The sequence below is a fragment of the Hordeum vulgare genome, chromosome 6H, assembly GCF_904849725.1.
Source record: "Hordeum vulgare subsp. vulgare chromosome 6H, MorexV3_pseudomolecules_assembly, whole genome shotgun sequence".
NCBI classification, from domain to species: domain Eukaryota; kingdom Viridiplantae; phylum Streptophyta; class Magnoliopsida; order Poales; family Poaceae; genus Hordeum; species Hordeum vulgare.
Genome location: NC_058523.1, coordinates 214973961 through 214993751, shown reverse-complemented (window position 1 = coordinate 214993751; position 19791 = coordinate 214973961).

Sequence of the window (19791 nt, the reverse complement as noted above, 5' to 3'; positions counted from 1 at the left end):
ACGTGGAAACAATAATAATTCAAGCAAACTAGAAGGTAATCATGAACTTTCAAAATAACAAGGCCAAAAGAAAGTTATCCCTACAAAAGCATATAGTCTGGCTATGCTCTATCATCATTGCACAATGAATTTTAATCATGCACAACCCCGGTATTGGCCAAATAATTGTTTCACACCTTTACTTTCTCAAACCTTTTCAACTCTCGCGCAATACATGAGCGTGAGCCATGGTTTTAACACTATAAGTGGTGTGGAGTGTGGTGGAGGTTGCAAGGCAAAGAAGGAGAAGATGGTCACATTAACTAGGCATATCAATGAGCTGTGGAGATGCTCATCAATAGATATGAATGTGAATGAGTAGGGATTGCCATACAAATGATGCACTAGAGCTAAGAGTATGTGAAACCTCTTAAAGAAAACTAGTGGGTGTGCATCCAACTTGCTTGCTCACGAAGACCTAAGGCAATTTTGAGGAAGCCTATCATTGGAATATACAAGCCAAGTTATATAATGAAAATTTCCCACTAGCTATATGGTGGCGACAAAACGAGAGACTCTCAATCATGAAGATCATGGTGCTTAATATGCACAAGTGTGGAAAGGTGGTAGCATTGCCCCTTCTCTGTTTTTCTCTCATTTTTTTATATTTTTTTGGTGGGCTCTTTGGCCTCTTTTTTTTATTTTTTTGGTGGGCATCTTTGGCCTCTTTTATTTCCTCACATGGGATAATGCTCCATCAATGATGATCATCACACTTTCAACTCAAAACTTAGAGCAACGATGACTCTATATGGAATGCCTTCGGTAGTGTACCGTGACAATGATCTAGCATGGCATAGACATTAATGGAAACATCATGCTAGCTATCTTTCGATCATGCAATGGCAATGTAGACGTGGTGGCACATGTCATGGTGGTAGTTGCATGGCAATATATCTCGGAATGACTTTGAAAAAGCCATAGTAGGTAGGTATGGTGGCTTTTTTGAGGGAGGCTAATGGTGGGTTTTGTGCACCGACGAAAGTTGCACGACACTAAGAAGATAGTGATGGTGGAAGGTGAAAGTGCATCTAAACTATGGACTCAACATTAGTCATGAAGAACTCATATACTTGTTGCAAAATTTTTATTAGTAATCGAAACAAAGCATTTAACGCATACTCCTAGGGGAAGGGTTGGTAGGTATAAACCATCGCGCGATCCCGACGGCCACACAAAGGATGACAATCAAAAGACTAATCATGCTCAGACTTCATCACATAGCGGTTCACCATACGTGCATGCTACGGGAATCACTAACTTCAACACAAGTATTTCTAGATCCACAACACCTTACTAGTCATAACTTCAATATTACCACAACCACAACTCAAAACTAATTGAGATGAATCAAACTTTTCTAACTATTCAATGCACATGAAGGTGGAAGTTTTTGTATCCCTTTGGATAACTACCGCTTTTGAGAATACTTTCAAAGCATAGATCAACTACTAAGCCACGCACCGCTGTGCTCTAAAAGATATAAGTGAAGCACATAGAGCAAAAGTATCTAGCTCAAAAGATATAAGTGAAGCACATGTGAGCTGAATTGTCTACCAAAGGATATAAGTGAAGTTCGACAAAATCACGATGAGTGCATGTCTCTCTCTCTAGGTGTGCAGCAAGGATGATTGTGACACAACAAAAATAAAATACTCCTACGATACAAGACGCTCCAAGAAAAAACACATAACATGTGGTGAATAAAAATATAGCCCCAAGTAACGTTACCGATGGATTGAAGACGAGAGAGGGGATGCCTTCCCGGGGCATCCCCAAGCTTAGGCTTTGACGGCAGCCTTGAATCTCTTGGGGTGCCTTGGGCATCCCCAAGCTTGATCTCTTGCCACTCTTTATATTTTTGTCCATAAGAACTTCACCCAAAACTTCAAAACTTCACAACACGAAACTTAAACAGAAACTCGTGATAACATTAGTATAAGAAAGCAAACCACAACTTCCTTAGGTACTGTAGCAAACTTAAATTCTACTTATGTTGATGTTGGGTTATTGTATCTTCAATCTTCCATGGCTAATACCCCCCGATACTATCCATAATTTCATCAAAATAAACAACCAACACAACAAAAACAGAATCTGTTAACAGCAGACCAGTCTGTAGCAATTTGTATATTTCGTATACTTCTGGTACTTCAGAAATTCTAAAAAATTACGGAAGTCTGAAGAATTTGCATAGAAATCAGCAGCAGAAAGAATAAACTCAAAATCTCTTACATAAAAAAAAATGAAAATTCGTTTCGTGAGCAGAAAGTTTCTCTCTTTTCCAGCATGACCAAACAATCATCCCCAAGACTACTCATAACGGTTTTGCTTGGCACGAACGCGAAAAGAGACACAAAAAAAACATAACAGAATTATGAAAGTGTGGGAAACAAAAAACAGAAAGAAAAAGGATAGATTCATTGGGTTGCCTCCAACAAGCGCTTTTGTTTAACGCCCTTAGCTGGGCGAAAGGTGATGGAATCACGTATAGTCATCTTTGGTGCTCAAACCATAAGTACACCTCATCATAGATTCATAAGGCAATCTTATTTTCTTTCTAGGAAAGTGCTCCATGCCCTTCTTTAAAGGAAATTGAAATCTAATATTCCCTTCCTTCATATCGATGATAGCACCAATAGTCCTTAGGAAAGGTCTACCAAGAATAATGGGACATGAAGGATTGCAATCTATGTCAAGTACAATGAAATCCACGGGTACATAGTTCTTATTTGCAACAATAAGAACATCATCGATCCTTCCCATGGGTTTCTTGATAGTAGAATCCGCAAGATGCAAATTAAGAGAACACTCTTCAGTCTCATGAAAACCAAGAATATCACATAAAGACTTTGGAATCGCGGAAACACTAGCACCCAAATCACACAAAGCATGGCACTCATAGTTTTTGATCTTGATTTTGATAGTAGGTTCTCACTCATCATGAAGTTTTCTAGGGATAGAGACTTCTAATTCGAGCTTCTCTTGAAGAGATTTCATCATAGCATATACGATATGCGCGGTAAAGGCTTTGCTTTGGCTATAAGCATGTGGAGAGTTTGCAATGGATTGCATCAAAGAAATGCATTCAAACAAGGAGCAATTATCATTATTGAATTCCTTGAAATACAAAGTGGGAGTTTCATTACTACCCAAAATTTTGATTTCTTCTACTCCACTCTCCACACCTTTATCATCAAGATAGGTGGACTTCGAATCATTGGGGCATTTTTCAACCAAAGTGGATTCATATCCAGCCCCTTCATCAATAGGTTTGACACGCGAAAACAAAGATTCAAGAGGAGACACACCAAGCACTTTAAGATCTTTGTGATTTGCATCAGTAGAACGCACCCTTTTAAACCATTCATGCCTAGCGTGAATTTGGGCGGTTCTTTCTTTGCTCTCATTCATGGAGACACGGATAGCTTTCAAAGTTTCATCCAAGTTGACCTTGGGAGGAGCACATCAAACTTTCAAAGCATCAATATCACAAGACATCCTATCAACGCTCTTAGCCAAATCGTCTATTTTGAGTAGTTTTTCCTCTATGGACGCATTGAAAATATTTTGAGAGTTGATGAACTCTTTGATATTACTCTCTAAATTAGAGGGTAATTTGTTGTGATTTCCATAAGTGTTGTTGTAGGAATTTCCATAGTTGTTAGAGGGGTTACTAGGAAAGGCCTAGGAACATAGATTCCTCTAAAAGCATTGTTGTTGCCAAAATTGTTCCTACCAACAAAATTCACGTCCAAACTAGCGTTGCTACTCTCAATCAAAGAAGATAGTGGCACGTCATTAGGATCTACAGTAGCGTTTCTACTAGCAACCAAATTCATCAACTCGTCCATCTTAGCACTAAGCGAGTTAATTTCTTCTATAGAGTGTACCTTTTTGCTAGCAGGTGACCTTTCAGTGTGCCACTGATAGTAGCTGGTCATGATATTGTCTAGGAGTTTTGTAGCGTCTCCTAACGTGATTTCCATGAACGTTCCACCCGAGGCGGAGTCCAAGATATGGCGAGAAGCGAAATTCAAGCCAACATAAAAGATTTGTATAATCATCCACAAACTCAAGCCATGAGCGGGACAATTTCTAATCATAAGCTTCACCCTCTCCCAAGATTGTGCAACGTGTTCATGATCAAGTTGCTTGAAATTCATGATATCGTTATGTAAGGAGATGATCTTAGTCGGCGGAAAATACTTGGATATGTAAGCATCTTTGCACTTATCCCAAGAATCAATACTATTTTTAGGCAAAGAAGAAAACCAAGTTTTTGCACGATCTCGCAACGAGAAAGGAAAAAGCTTCAACTTAATCACGTCATTATCCACATCGCTTTTCTTTTGCATATTGCAAAGCTCAATGAAGGTATTGAGATGGGATGCGGCATCTTCACTAGGAAGGCCAAAGAATTTCTCTTTCATAACAAGATTCAGCAAAGCTGCGTTGATTTCATACGATTCCGCACTAGTGGCGGGAGCAATCGGAGTACTAATAAAATCATTATTATTAGTGCTCGAGAAGTCGCAAAGTTTGGTGTTTTCAGCCATGATGACTTCAACAAACAAACACGCACACAAGCAAGCAAGAAAACCGGCGAAGGAAAACGGCAAAGGAAAAAGAAAACGGCAAAGGAGAAAGGCAAATGAAAACGGCAAATGTGAAGTGGGGGAGAGGAAAACGAGAGGCAACTGGAAAAAAAGTAAATGCAGGAGATGAGTTTGTGAGACCTACTTGGATAGATCTTCATCTCTCCTTCCCCGGCAACGGCGCCAGAAATACTTCTGCTACTGCAACAAAAGACCTTCCAACAACGCTAGAAATAGGCGTGTTACGGCACCAGGAATCCTTCTGCTACGGCTACGCCTTAAGGGACTTCCTTGGAAAATATGCAAAGGATTTCCCCCGTGGCCTTGGAGCCTTGCATTGGTGTTCCCTCGAAGCGGAAAGGGTGATGCAGTGCAGCGGTGGTAAGTATTTCCCTCAGTTTGAGAACCAAGGTATCGATCCAGTGAAGGAGTATCACAAGTGCGTGCACAAACACAAAAAGCTTGCTCCCAACGCTATGAACGGGTTGTCAATCCCTTATAGATTGTTCGCCAAGTGAGAACTGAAAGCAACAAAGTAACAAAGCAAAGTAAAAGCGAAAGTGAAAACGATAGATGTGAATAGACCCGGGGGCCATAGTGTTGACTAGTGGCTTCTCTCATGAAAGCAAGTAGACGGTGGGTGAACAAATTACTGTCGAGCAATTGATAGAACCGCGCAAAGTCGTGACGTCATCTATGGCAATGATTATATCTATAGGAATCACGTCCAAAACAAGTAGACCGATACTTTCTGCATCTACTACTATTATTCCACACGTCGACCGCTATCTAGCATGCATCTAGTGTATTAAGTCCAAAATAACAGAGTAACGCCTTAAGCAAGATGACATGATGTAGATGGACAATCTCATATCTACGAAAAAGCCCACCTTGTTACCCTTGATGGCAACTACACGATGTGTGCCTTGCTGCCCCTACTGTCACTGGGAAAGGTAACCACACGGTAAGAACCCAAAACCAAGCACTTCTCCCATTGCAAGAATCATAGATCTAGTTGGACAAATAAAACGCAAGACTCAGAGAGACTTACAAGGATATCAAATTATGCATATAAGAAATCAGCAAAGACTCAAATATATATCATAGATAATCTGATCACAAATCCACAATTCATTGGATCTCGACAAACACACCGCCAAAGAGGATTACATCGGATAGATCTCCATGAAGATCATGGAGAACTTTGTATTGAAGATCCAAGAGAGAGAAGAAGCCATCTAGCTACTAACTACGGACCCGTAGGTCTGAAGTGAACTACTCACGAGTCATTGGAGGGGGGGCGATGATGTTGATGTAGAAGCCATCCAACTCCAAAGTCCCCTCCGGCAGGGCACCAGGAAGGGTCTCCAGATGAGATCTCGCGGAAACGGAAGCTTGCGGCGGCGGAAAAGTATTTTCGTGGATCCCTTGATTTTTTTTCTTTATTTTAGGGAATATATAGGCGAAGGAGCTAGGTCAAGGGGGCGCCAGGGAGGCCACATGCCTGCTGGCTGCCGCCCCCCTGGTGTCGGATGGGGGGCTTGTGGTCCCCGTGTAGCCCTCCTGGCTTGGCCCTCAAGCCCCCTGATCTTCTTCAGTTCGGGAAAAAATTATTTTGGGGATTTTATTCCGTTTGGACTCTGTTCCAAAATCAGATCTGAAAAGAGCCAAAAAAACCAGGAACTGGCACTTGGCACTGAATTAGTAAGTTAGTCCCAAAAAAGATATAAAAGGTACATAAAACATCCGAAGATGACAAGATAACAACATGAAACTATAAAGAATTATAGATACGTTTGAGACGTATCAGACCACGAAACGCTTGATCTCCAAGATAACCTTTCATACCGAGAATACCCTATTCGTATTCTTGAACAAGCTGAGCGTACCACTCGACGTCGAAACCTCAAGTTGCTTAAAGTTCAGTGGTCAAATCAATCTGAAAAAGAGGCAACATGGGAAAGAGAGGATCGTCTTGGACTTGAGTATCCCGCGTTATTCCCGACGACTTCCAAATCTCGGGACGAGATTGTTTTGAGTGGGGGTGAGTTGTTACATCCCTGGAATCCCTAATAGAGTTTAGCAAGATTGTGCTCATGTTTTATTCTTTGCATCCAAGAAATGAAATGAATTCAAAAGAAAGAAATGAAAACAAGAGAAAACCCTAGCAACTCTATATTCAAAACAATTCAAACTAGGTAACAAATAAATGAACCCAAAATGGCCTTCATAAAAGTTCATCTTTTCTGTTAAATTTTGGAAACAAAATATCAGGGGTGAAGTATATTTTCAAAATGCTTTTAGCATTTTATTTTAAATATAAAAGCCACTGAAATCAATTATATATTTGATTTCAAATATTTCAGATTCTCATAAAATGTTGAGAACTTTATATGGGTTTGGGAATATTACAAACAACATCCCAACATCATGTGCACTATTTTATAAATATTTTGGAGCCAAAAATAAATGAAGCAAATGTCAGAAATAATAAAACAGAAAACATAAAAGAGGGAAAAAGACAAAAGATTACGTGTCGCTCACCTTGGCCCAACCCAGGAACGCCCTTGTCTTCTTCCTCCTTCACCAGTCGGAGCAGGAGGTGACCGCTGCTTATCCCGCCGCGACCACGCACCTACGTGCGTGCCTGGTTTCCTCTGATGCGCTGGAAAGGTAGGATAAGCCTCCCCGGACCCGTTCCCATCCTCTCCCCCTCCTCACTCGCCCCCTGCGTCTCTCTCTCTCTCGGCCGCCATTGGAGCGAGCTCGGGCTTGATCTAGCCGTCGCTCCGGCCATCCTCCCTCGCCTCTGAGCGTGCCATCCACTTCGCTTTGACGAGTACGACTTCCCCGCTAAAGGAGAAGAGCCCCCTAGCCCTGCTTCACCCTCCTCACCGTCGTCTTCCACCTTCATCCGTTGGCAAGTCGCCGTCGATTTGTCGGATCCAGCGCCTCCTCAAGCAGCCTGAGCCTCCCTTCGACACCGCAGTGAGATCCGGAGTGTTCCCCCTATCTACCCCTCTCTTTCCTTCGCTCTAGCCTCGTGGTCATCGAACCGAGCTCCGGCCGCCGCCATGGCTCGTCGCCGGTGCCCTCCGGCCACCCTCAGTCCCTCCCGATGCTTCTGTTAGATGGGGTCGAGCCTGGGCCTCGTCAGAGTGCTCCCAGATCCCGAGTCCGAGGCCTGTAGCGCAGTTTAGAGCAACTCCGGCGGGGATCCGCCGCGATTTTGGTCGCCGCCGGCGAGATTCCGGTGGGGGCCGACGTGGAGGGATCATTAGGGCCTAATCCTCCCTCAGTGCCACTGACCAGTGGGCCCTAGAGTGGGTCAAACCCCACTTAGCCTCTGGTGAGCGCGGGATTAGCCCCGAGCCACTGACCAGTGGGCCCTTCTGGTCAGGTTTGACCTAGCCAGCCCCTCTTGACCATGATGATGTCATAATGATGCAATAAATACTATTTCTGATTTAATTCAATTCCAAAATAAATGCAAAACTTTGGAAATTCATAGAAAATTGATTATAACTCCAAATTTGACAAATTATATATGCAAATTGATCAGAAAAATTCAATGAACACAATGGTGCTACTTTCATGCATGAAAAACAAATTTATGAAACAACATCAGGTGAAATCAATTAAATGATTATGATAAATATGTTAATTAAATTAATATTTGAATTTAAATTCAAATCAACATCATCCTATAAGTTTGATAGCTACTTTAACTCATGCTACATTTCATTTCATGCCATGATCATGCATCATATTGTTGCATACGATTGTTATTGATTGATTTTTAATATTTCGGTAGGCTTTGCCCCTCCGGATACGTCCGAATATCCGACTGACGAATATTACCCCTATGCTGAGCAACAAGGCAAGCACCCTTTTGATCATCCCGATATCATCCCATGTTCTTGGTCCTGCTCCCACTTATTGCATTAGGCCAAAATATTTCAAATGTTTTACTTCGGTAGCTGAACCTATTCCTTTACATGACCTGTCATTGTCACAGTAAACAGCCAAACCTTGCAACCTAGCATACCTGGTAGATGCTTGAGGTATGATGTGAATTATTCAGCTATGATTGCTATGCCTAGAGTAGTGTCAGGTCTGTTTCATATGGGTGATGAACAGGAATGGATGAATGTGTTCTAGTGATAAAGAAAAACCTGATTTGGTAAAGGTACCAATAAAAGGCTATGTAGGAGTACATGGCGGGTTGTTTCATTGGAACCGTCCTTAGGAACTGAGTTCCCTGTATGTAATCCAAGACGAGATACTACCACATGCTCGGCCCTGAAATATGACCAAGGTCGACTTATTAATCGCCTAGTACTCGATCGAGGAGTCGCAAGTAGTTTCTGGTGTTTATAGTCATGCTGGAGGCCGTGCATAGTGCTGACCTTAGAGGCGGGCTATGATGCGGTAAGCAGTGGCATGGTGTACCAAGTGGCACCCGGATGGTGGGCTTGGGAACCCTGCGCACATCGTTTGAGGCTATGGCGGAAACCTCAGTCGGACTTCCGTGCGGGTTACTCTCAAATAGGCGATAAACCTGGACTAGGTACTAATGTGGTTAACGGTCGTGGCCGACTCCCTCGCTGAGCTTCCGCTTGAAGGTTGCCGAGGTGCATGACGTGCACATAGCGATAAGTGGCGAGAGCGTGTGTGAAGAAGTACACCCCTACAGGGTTATGATCTATTCGAATAGCCGCGTCTGTGGATATGGACTACTTGGAGACATATGTTGTTCATAGATAACTTTAATGGCTACTCATAAAAGTATCAAGAAAAGTGTGAGTGTCATGGATGGCATTTCCGTAGGAATACGGGAATGATTCCATGATAGTGTATTTGTTGTGGAGTTAGTGGACTCGTGTACGACTTATCAAAGTTGTTAAAACTATTTAAAATTGTAGTTTAGTCTAGCCAAGAGTCAAAGCTGGCTTGCTGCATGAAACACCACAACCCCCTTTATTGATACCTGAGCATGAGTAGATAGATCTGTTCTAAAGTCTTGCTGAGTACTCTTGTACTCATGTTTGCTTAATAATTGTTGCAGATGATACCCACGAGCCAACAGGTGGGTTGTTTCTAGACATCGATGATGACGAGTAGTTGGTGTCCCATCTACGACCTGGCCCCTCTCAGAAGGGATCTGTAGATAGTCAGGCTTTATGCCTTGTCCTTTCAAATATCTGTACTGAGACATCTTTTATGCTTCCGTTGGTTTGTATGACTTTGCTTGTATGACTTTGAGTGTCAGGTCGTGTGACCCCTGCTTGTATGAACATATTATGTAAGACTCTTCCGAGTCTTCTAAATAAATTTCGTAATGTTGTATGGTTATATTGTGATGCCATTGTTGTATCTATGCATATCTAGTATGTCATGCGTATGTGTGGCGCACTATGATATGTATGGGATTCGACACCTAGTCTTATGCCTTAGTAGCTCTCTATACAAAGAAATGCCCCTTTGTGATTCCACCGAGCCTTGGTAGTTCGCTATTGCTCCGGACACATTGGTTGACCGGCATGTATCCTAGCTGTTGTGTCTGTCCCTATGGGGAAATGTCACGCGGTGTAATGGAGTCCTTGTAGCTTGCTATGACTCGTCTACACTCGTTGTTGACCGACACCTGCTTTGCTAGGTTATGTATGCCTGTCTCTGTACAGTCGAGCCACTTGAATTTGTGACTAGATATGTCGACCCGGGTTCTTTGACATTGGAATGCTAGAGACACTAATGCATACGTGAGTCAAAAGGCGCAAACGGTCCCGGCTAAGGTAAGGTGGCAGCCATGGGGATAACCGTGCGTGAGACCGCAAAGGGATGCAATGTGTTACAGGCTGGATTCCTATGGCTTAGGATCGGGGTCCCGGTAGAAGACAACACATAGCTACTGGTCATGGACCCATGGTCCAGGGAGGACTACTCACGACACGTCCGGGAAGTGTCCATGGCGGTGGAGAAGCTCTCGGAGGTCAATCCTCCATCCGGCAGGGTGCCGGGAAGAGGTCTCCTGACTCTCCCGATCTCAGAAGCGCTGCAGCGGCGGAACGATGGAGAAATTCGCTATTCTGGATGTGATGGAAGGGTTTTCTCATGGAGGAGTTAATATAGGCCAAAGGAGCGCACCAAAGGGCGTGGGACCCACCCACGCGGCCTCCCGGCACGGCCTTGGGGTGGGTCGCGCCCACAGGTCACCTGGGAGGCCCTTGGCCCCCCTCTCGCCCATCTGCGATGATCTGGAAGCTTCCGGTACGCTGATTTATATATATTTTTCTCGGGATTTTTCGGGCTTCGGAAAATTGGGTAAAAGTCCGTGCAAAAAAAAGACATCAGCACACAGGAACTGGCAGTAGGTGCACTGAGTTAGTAGGTTAGTCCAAATATGTGTAAAAAGATATAGAAGTGTAGCAAAACATATAATAATGTCACCCAAAAGATCATGGAACAAGCAGAAATTATAGATACGTTTGGGACGTATCAGCTACTCACCAGTAACAAACCCCAAGTTGGATACTTCCAAGTATTTAGCTCTAAGTGATACATTCTTGATAAGCATCGTCGTTCTAAATTTCCTTCTAAATCTCATGAAGGTTTTCTACTTGGTTATGGATCAAACTCTCACACTTATCGTGTCTACAACAACTTTACTCGAAAAGTTAAAGAGACGGTAGATGTGAAGTTTGATGAATCTAATGGTTCACAAGTCGAACAATTGCCAAATGATGTAGGAGATAAAGAACCTTCGGAAGCCATCCAAGATTTACCCATTGGCAAGTTTTTCCCATGTAGGTGAAGGTAAGCACTTCATCAAATCAAGTGGAAGCTCTTCTTCACGTCAAGGCGAACTACAAAATGGCATGGAGGCATCCACAAGTGGTACATGACATGATGAAGATGAAGAAGGAGTACATCATGATGATGCACCTGAACCTTCCGCACCACCACCTCAAGGAGATGACACCTTCAACGACAACGAAGAAGAAGATGACGACGAAGATCCACCATAGAAGAAGAAAATGTTGTCACGAATTCAAGCAAGAGTGGAGAAGGATCATCTGTTGAATCAAATCTTCAGTGCCATACAGATCGGGAGAATCACTGGCTCTAAAACTCGTTTATCTAGCTTTTGTGAGCATTACTCATTTATCTCTAGCATTGAGCCTAAGAAGTTAGAAGAAGCACTTCAAGACCCAGATTGGGTGAATGCCATGCACGAAGATCTACACAATTTTGAGAGGAATGAAGTTTAGACACTCGTGGAAAAGCCAAAGGACGAGCACAACATCATTGGTACAAAATGTGTATTTCGAAACAAGCAAGATGAAGACGGTCAAGTCGTACACAACAAGGCACGTCTCATAGCTCAATGTTACATGCAAGTCAAAGGTATGGACTACGATGAGACGTATACCCTTGTTGCTAGACTTGAAGCCATTCAAATTCTTCTCGCGTATGCCAATCACCATGATATTACTCTTTAATAAATGGATATCAAAAGTGCTTTTCTAAATGGTGAAATTGAGGAGGAATTTTATCTCAAACTCCTCCCGTATTTGTGAATCCTAAGAAACCTAGTCATGTTTACGAACTTCGTAACGCTCTATATGGTCTTAAACAAGCCCCTCCTGCTTGGTATAAATGCCTAACAAAGTTTCTCATTGAAAAGGGTTTTGAGATTGGTAAAATTGACGCAACCTTATTCACTAAAAGAGTTAATGGCGAACTATTTGTGTGCCAAATATATGTGGATGATATTATCTTTATATCTACTAACCCACATTTTAGTAAAAAGTTCGGAAGGTTGATGTCAGAGAAGTATGAGATGTCTATGATGTGTGAGCTGAAATTCTTCCTTGGGTTGCAAACAAACAAACGAGAGAAGGTACGTTTATCTCTCAAGCCAAGTACACTTAGGACTTAATCAAGAAGTTCAACATGCAAGAATGCAAAGGTATGAAAACTCCCATGCCTAATTAACAACCCAAGGGCAACCTTGTACCAATTCCATGTGTTAAACCGTTCCTTGTGTGTATCATGTGGATGGTATTTATAAATTTGCTTCATGACTTCGTTGCATCATAGCATCATATCATCATGTCATACATTATTTTATTTTTCTCCTTGGTGTTGTGTTAGTTGGTTTGAAGCATGTTGGTGTGATGGGGTGCTTTGCATCCAAGTGGTGCTTGTGGTGTGAAAGAAACCTCCTTTCCAAATGCTTAGTATCCCCTCTCTCTTTAATGCAAGTATTGTGATTTGGTGAAATATTGTTTTCGCCAACACCTTCTTAAAAATGTTGCAAAACATGTAATAATAACGTTTGTAGTTTAGAAATTAGTCTCAGGTGTGTGCTATTTTTCATGCTATTTATAAACTTGAAAAACAATTTCAAATGGCAATAATAGGGCATTTATTTTTTGTTTGTAAAAATGCCCTTACCAATTTTGTTAAATAGGTCCTATTTTTGAGAGTTCAGAACTTATTTCTTTGGTCCCAAAACCTCCCCCTATTTTTCTCTGCCAAGATTGGCATTTGGTTTTAAATAAAATAGAAAAAATATTGTTTTTCCCTGGGAGAGAGAGATCAACTAGGCTTCTCCCTCCTTTGCGGCCCAGCAGGAGCTAGGAGCCGAGCGGGCATGGCCCAGCTAGCCCCCTTGCGCCGCGTCATCGTCATCCTCAGTATGGCACAACATCCAGTGATGCCACATCGGCCATCCCTTGATTTGACGACCGTCAGATAAAGTTGTCCTATCCCTAGCCCCGAGAACCCTCACTCCATTCCCCCCTCTCCTTCCCTCGCCGTCACGAGGTAAGTTAGCCTCGTGCCTCGTTGTCGCCGCGCCCACCATGCTCCGGCCGAGCACAAGCTCGAGCTCGGGGTGATCTCCTCGCCTCGCCTGTGAAAATCTGGTGGTGCAGGAAGCGTTGCCCAATGCACCATCTTCTTCCTTGACATCCGGGAAGTCTCCAAGGCCCGGATCAGCCTCGGCCCCGAGCTCTTCTTCCCCTGCTCTACGATCGAGAGAGCTTGCTGTGCTCCATCGTCGTCTCTGTCGTCTCCGGCCCGTCCCCAGCATCGTCAACATGTCTAGTGGACACTAGGTGAGCAGCCGTTGCCCCCCCGCTCCTTCCCATCGTTTGTAGTTCCGCGTAGTTGCCGCTATGCCCGTGCTGCTTGGGTGCTCTCGGAGCTCGAGAGAAGGCGCACATTTTTGTTCATGTTGCGGTAGTGTAGCGTGCTGGCCTTGCTCACTAGAGCCCCCAACTTGTGTTCACATGCGAGCACCACCCATGTGAGTGCTTTGCCTCGCCTCGCATCACCTCGCCTCGTCGTTGCACTAGCCGAGCTCCTGTTCGAGGTCGAGCCCTAGTCTACGCCCCCTTGGGGCTTCCTAGACCTGGGAATGGGACCCCCATGTAGCCCGCAGCCCCTGCCGTTGATCGCCAGCCCTAGTGGTGTCCAGAGTGCTTGTCGGCGACGCCGTCGTTTCTCCCTCTCTCAGGGACGAAGAAGACCAACGAGGTGGTTGGGTCATTAGGAGTAGAGCATCCCTTGTTTTGAACACACTACCTAGCCCAATGGCTCGGGCCCCTCGCTTCGGTTGGGGAGACCCGATTCGTCCCCACCAGGGGGCACCATTAGCCCCTTTTTTCACATATGTTGCAAGCTCACAGGTGCCCCCCTGTCAGCCACCTAGGGGCATTAGTGCCACTAACCAGTGGGCCCTGTGCTTTTTTTTACTTTGATTATTTTTTTGGTGGAAGTGTGATATTTCATGTTTTGGCAGCATTCCGTTTAGGGTCATTCCATTTCTAGAAGTGTCCATTTTGGGCACATGCCAAATTTGGCATGTACTATGTTATAACTAGTTGATTGTAATTTTGTTTGTCAATTGTGGCTAATTTTTCTACAGTAACACATGCTTATGATATATGAATTCGGGGTACAAAAATCCAAGGAATCCTATTGTGGAATCAGTTTTGTATTTTGAGCAAGTTGATTTGCATGCTATTTTTCACCATGATGCCTATTTGTCATTTTTTTGTGGAGCAATCCTTGCACCCTTTGCCAAACTTGTCAGCATGAAATTTGTGATGTGTTGGGTGTACTAGGCCATCGTATTTTTGTTTGCCATGAAAACCTTGTATATTTGTGGCTTTCTTGCTGTGAACATGTCATCTCAATATTGCTATTTTTGGGTATGTTGAAATATGGCCAAGTCTGAAAACTATTTCAAATAGATGTGTTGCCATGATGATTGCCAAGCATCTACAAGTTCTTTGTACTAGTAGTTTAGTGTGAATTAAAGAGCATGTTGCCATTTGATAAATGGTGCCAATACTTTGCAAAATAAGTTTGGCATATTAGCTATTCTTCCTCTCAAACATGCCATGTTGATGTAAACTGTTGTGAAATCACTTGTGAAATTTGGCTAAGTTTGAGAATCTGCTTATATCAACATGCCATGCTTAGATGATGCTATCATTGATTCTGTGCAGTATTAGCACATGTTTAGTGAGAGTGAATTGTGGCATTTGTTGCCCTTTGTCACCCTATTAAATTCCATGCCGTGAATGTTGCTTTAGTATAGGATTCTATTGATGTCAACATGCCATCATGATAAATCTGCTTGTGTGAAACTAATATTTTCACCAAGTCCTAATCTGTTAATTTTTTTGCCATGTTGCGAGCTTGATTGCCATTGATCCATGACCCTATCCATGTTTTTGTTAGTTAGGGTTTTTTGTACTCTCTGTTAGATTCATATCCATGTCTTGGTTGAGCTTATTAGGGGGTTGTAGCTATTAGTTTTAATATGAGCAAAGTGGTATGTTGCTGTTTTGGACAGATTGCTTGTTGGATTGCTTTGTGCCTTGTGGGAGTTGTACCCCTTTGTGTTTGCATGAACTTTAGGTCTATTTCACCTAGAATTTTGTGCCCAATCCAGTGTCATACTTGGGATGCCAAGGAATTACCCATAGCCTCTCTCAAATTTTGTTTTATCATCGCTGCCTTCTCTTCCTTGTAGTGAGAGTTCCGAGAGATCCATAACTCGGTTTGCGACATTCTTTATATGAATTTGTATCATTTTGTCATGATGCATTCATTTTCTCCATGTTCATGCAATTACAAACAATTAATCTTGAGGTTCTGTCTAGAATGGTAATAACTAAATAATTGCATGAGAAAGATGACTAGTGTAGCATTGCCATGCTTCATTCACATCATATTCATGCATCATATGTTTGAGCATCATGCCATGGCTGTGCGTTCATTGGATGTTGTATTTTCTTGTGGGTAGCGCCGTGTGTCGAGTACGAGTACGAGGATCCTGTTGAGAATGTTCTTGAAGAGCAAGAGTTTTACCCCTCAAAAGAAGTTCCAGGCAAGATAATTGCTGACCTTGACATCATTTCTAATTTTGTTATGCTCGGTTACCTTGTTGCCACCATTAATTATCGCTACCTACCACATAAATTCAAGCCTCCACAAATTCCATGATAAAGCCTCTAACCTTCCACATCCTAGAAAACATTGATTGGCTAAGATAGCGCTTGCTCAGCCCTTCTTATAGCGTTTTAGTTACAGGTGCAGGTTGATCCATGTGTTGACATGGATATTTGGAATATCATCTTATTATTGCTATTTTATTTAATGCACCTATATACTTGGTTAAAGGCGGAAGGCTTGGCCTTTTGCTCGGTGTTTTGTGACACTTTTGTCGCTCTAGTTTTGGTTACCGGTATTATGTTCCATATTGAGCGCTCTTAACATGCTTGGGGTGTTATGGGGACCCACTTGATAAATCGTTTTGGATTAAAACTTGCCTAGCAAGACCCAACTTTGGTACTCCATTTGCTAAACAACTTAATAATTAAAAAGCATAGGGAATAACTACCCTGAGGATAATTAATCAACCCCCGATGCAGTGCTCCTCATGAGTGTTGGTCCAACCCAGAGCATTGTCCGGGGCCAACCCAGGGCAACTTGGGTGATTTCTATGAGGCCCCCGTATGCATAGCTTATCCGACGTGTCCTAAGAACGAGATACACGACGTCGGGTGGTTTCTATGGGGTCGTCCCCACGTCGGGTGGTGATACGTCTCAAACATATCTATAATATTTAATGGTTTCACGCTGTTATCTTGCCTTCTTTGGTTGTTTTATGTACCTTTTATATCTTTTTTGGGACTAAATTATTAATTCAGTGCCAAGTGCCAGTTCCTATTTTTTATGTGTTTTTGACTCTTTTCAGATCTGATTTTGGAATGGAGTCCAAACGGAAGAAAAACCCCGAAATGATTTTTTCCCGAACGGAAGAAGACTAGGGGGCTTTTGGGCCAAGCCAGGTGGGCTCCAAGGAGCCCACAAGCTCCTAGCACGCCACCAGGGGGGAGGCGTCGGTGGGCAAGCTTGTGGCCACCCTGGTCGCCCCCTGACCTAGATCTTTGGCCTATAAATTCCCAAATATTCCGCAAAAAATCAGGGGAGCCTCGAAAATACTTTTCCCCTGCCGCAAGGTTCCGTTTCCGCGAGATCTCATCTGGAGACCCTTCCCGGCACCCTGCCGGAGGGGACCTTGGAGTTGGAGGGCCTCTTCATCATCATCATCGCCCCTCCAATGACTCGTGAGTAGTTCACTTCAGACCTACGGGTCCGCAGTTAGTAGCTAGATGGCTTCTTCTCTCTCTTGGATCTTCAATACAAAGTTCTCCATGATCTTCATGGAGATCTATCCGATGTAATCTTCTTTGGCGGTGTGTTTGTCGAGATCCGATGAATTGTGGATTTGTGATCAGATTATCTATGATATATATTTGAGTCTTTGCTGATTTCTTATATGCATGATTTGATATCCTTGTAAGTCTCTCCGAGTCTTGGGTTTTGTTTGGCCAACTAGATCTATGATTCTTGCAATGGGACAAGTGCTTGGTTTTGGGTTCTACCATGTGGTGACCTTTCCCAATGATAGTAGGGGTACCAAGGCACACATCAAGTAGTTGCCATCAAGGGTAAAAAGATGGGGTTTTTATCATTGGTTTGAGATTATCCCTCTACATCATGTCATCTTGCTTAAGGCGTTACTCTATTCTTATGGACTTAATACACTAGATGCATGCTGGATAGCGGTCGACGTGTGGAGTAATAGTAGTAGATGCAGAAAGTATCGGTCTACTTGTTTCGGACATGATGCCTATAGAAACAATCATTGCATAGATATCGTCACGACTTTGCGCAGTTCTATCAATTGCTCGACAGTAATTTGTTCACCCACCGTCTACTTGCTTTCATGAGAGAAGCCACTAGTAAACACTACGCCCCCCCGGGTCTATTCACATCCATCGTTTACACCTCCGCTTTTACTTTTCTTTGTTACTTTGTTGCTTTCAGTTCTCACTTGGTAAACAATCTATAAGGGATTGACAACCCCTTCATAGCGTTGGGAGCAAGTTTTTGTGTTTGTGCAGGATCTTGAGATACTCCTCCACTGGATTGATACCTTGGTTCTCAAACTGAGGGAAGTACTTACCACCGCTACGCTACATCACCCTTTCCGCTTCGAGGGAACACCAACACAAGGCTCCAAGGCCACGGGGGAAATCCTTTGCATACTTTCCTAGGAAGTCCCTTAAGGCGTATCCGCAGCAGAAGGATCAAGCCAAGTATTCTCCCGTCGACGTGCCTATTTTTGGCGCCATTGGAAGGTCTTTTGTTGCAGTAGTAGGCGGCCTTGCTGGATTTGTTTTACCCTTCTCGATATATCTCGTGCATCGGGATTCCAAGGATACTTTGGGCTATCACAAGGTTGAGGTTTTCCATGAGGAATCCGAGGAGATCATGGGTGTTCCGTGGTCAAGGATTCCTACGCAGCTTGTAGTAGTTTGTGATGGACTAGTTGGAGCACTCATGTAGGGTCATTATGTTTTGGAAAGCCATGCCGATGGTTATGTGGCAACATGGAAATTTGTTTAACATCTGATTATAGAAAACTTGAAGTAAACTCAGTTAAAATATATCAACTGTGTGCATAACCGTGACTGCCTCTCTTCGAGAGTTTCTACTCTGACTGAGAACACGGTGGGGTTATGACTGAGGTAAGTAGGTCTTCAGGATCACTTCTTGATCATTAGTAGATCATGTCCGTTTATGCGTAGACCACTCAATTTTAATTATTTTCTCGTAATTTAGCCACCAAATAATGCTCAGTGTTGTTGCAACCTCACCACTTAACCTTATCTTACCCAAATGACTTAATTAATCCCAATATCTTGGTCACGAGATTGTTGAGTTTATGTGGTTCACAGATTACTACAACACCACATGTTGAAGTACAACAGATCCTGAGACAGTTGATGTTTCGCAGATCCAGTGGGAGTATGATGAGGAGAGCAGGTGCATGTATTTGAAGTACCCCAATGAGTAGAGGTCCTTGGCCATCTCCTGGGATAGCAAGATAGACTCATCACATTTTATCGTTTGATTTCGTCCGTAGTCGGACCGTGTCTTCTCGATGATTGAAATAAAGGTAGTATGACATGTAGTTTAGCATGTGGCGAGTGTAAGCCAACCCATATACTCATCTCTTATTTAAATGTATTTGCAATGATTTCTATACTTGTGAAACGCCAAGATGCGTCTATATCCATATAAAGGCCTCGTCCTGAAATACGAATAGTGTCTTATCTTGGACGTTACAAGTTGGTAATCAAAGCCATACGACCATAGGATCCTTTGCTTGATCGAACTTGGCAGAGTCAAGTCTAGTGAACAACTATTTTTGAGTCTAGTTATATAGGAGAGTAGGATTCTTTTTACTCCTCTTCCTTGCTCTGGTGAGGTTTACGACTTAGGAATTTTAATTCTACACCTCTTCTCGCTCAAAAAAATTAGGATCACGCGGGTATTCTGGAATCTATATGATGCTGATGTGATGGAATTCTCACTTGGTGCCTCCTGTTATCAAGGAGTTGAGCTCGAGGGGATTCTTGACACCTCATTATCATTCAGCTTCCTTAGTATCTCAGGATGCGGACATCGAAACACATCTATACTTTGCTTGGTGGCAAATAATGCCGTGACTTTTCCCCAGTACTGGTGGAGATAGCTCGGATGATCTACTAGGTTTGGT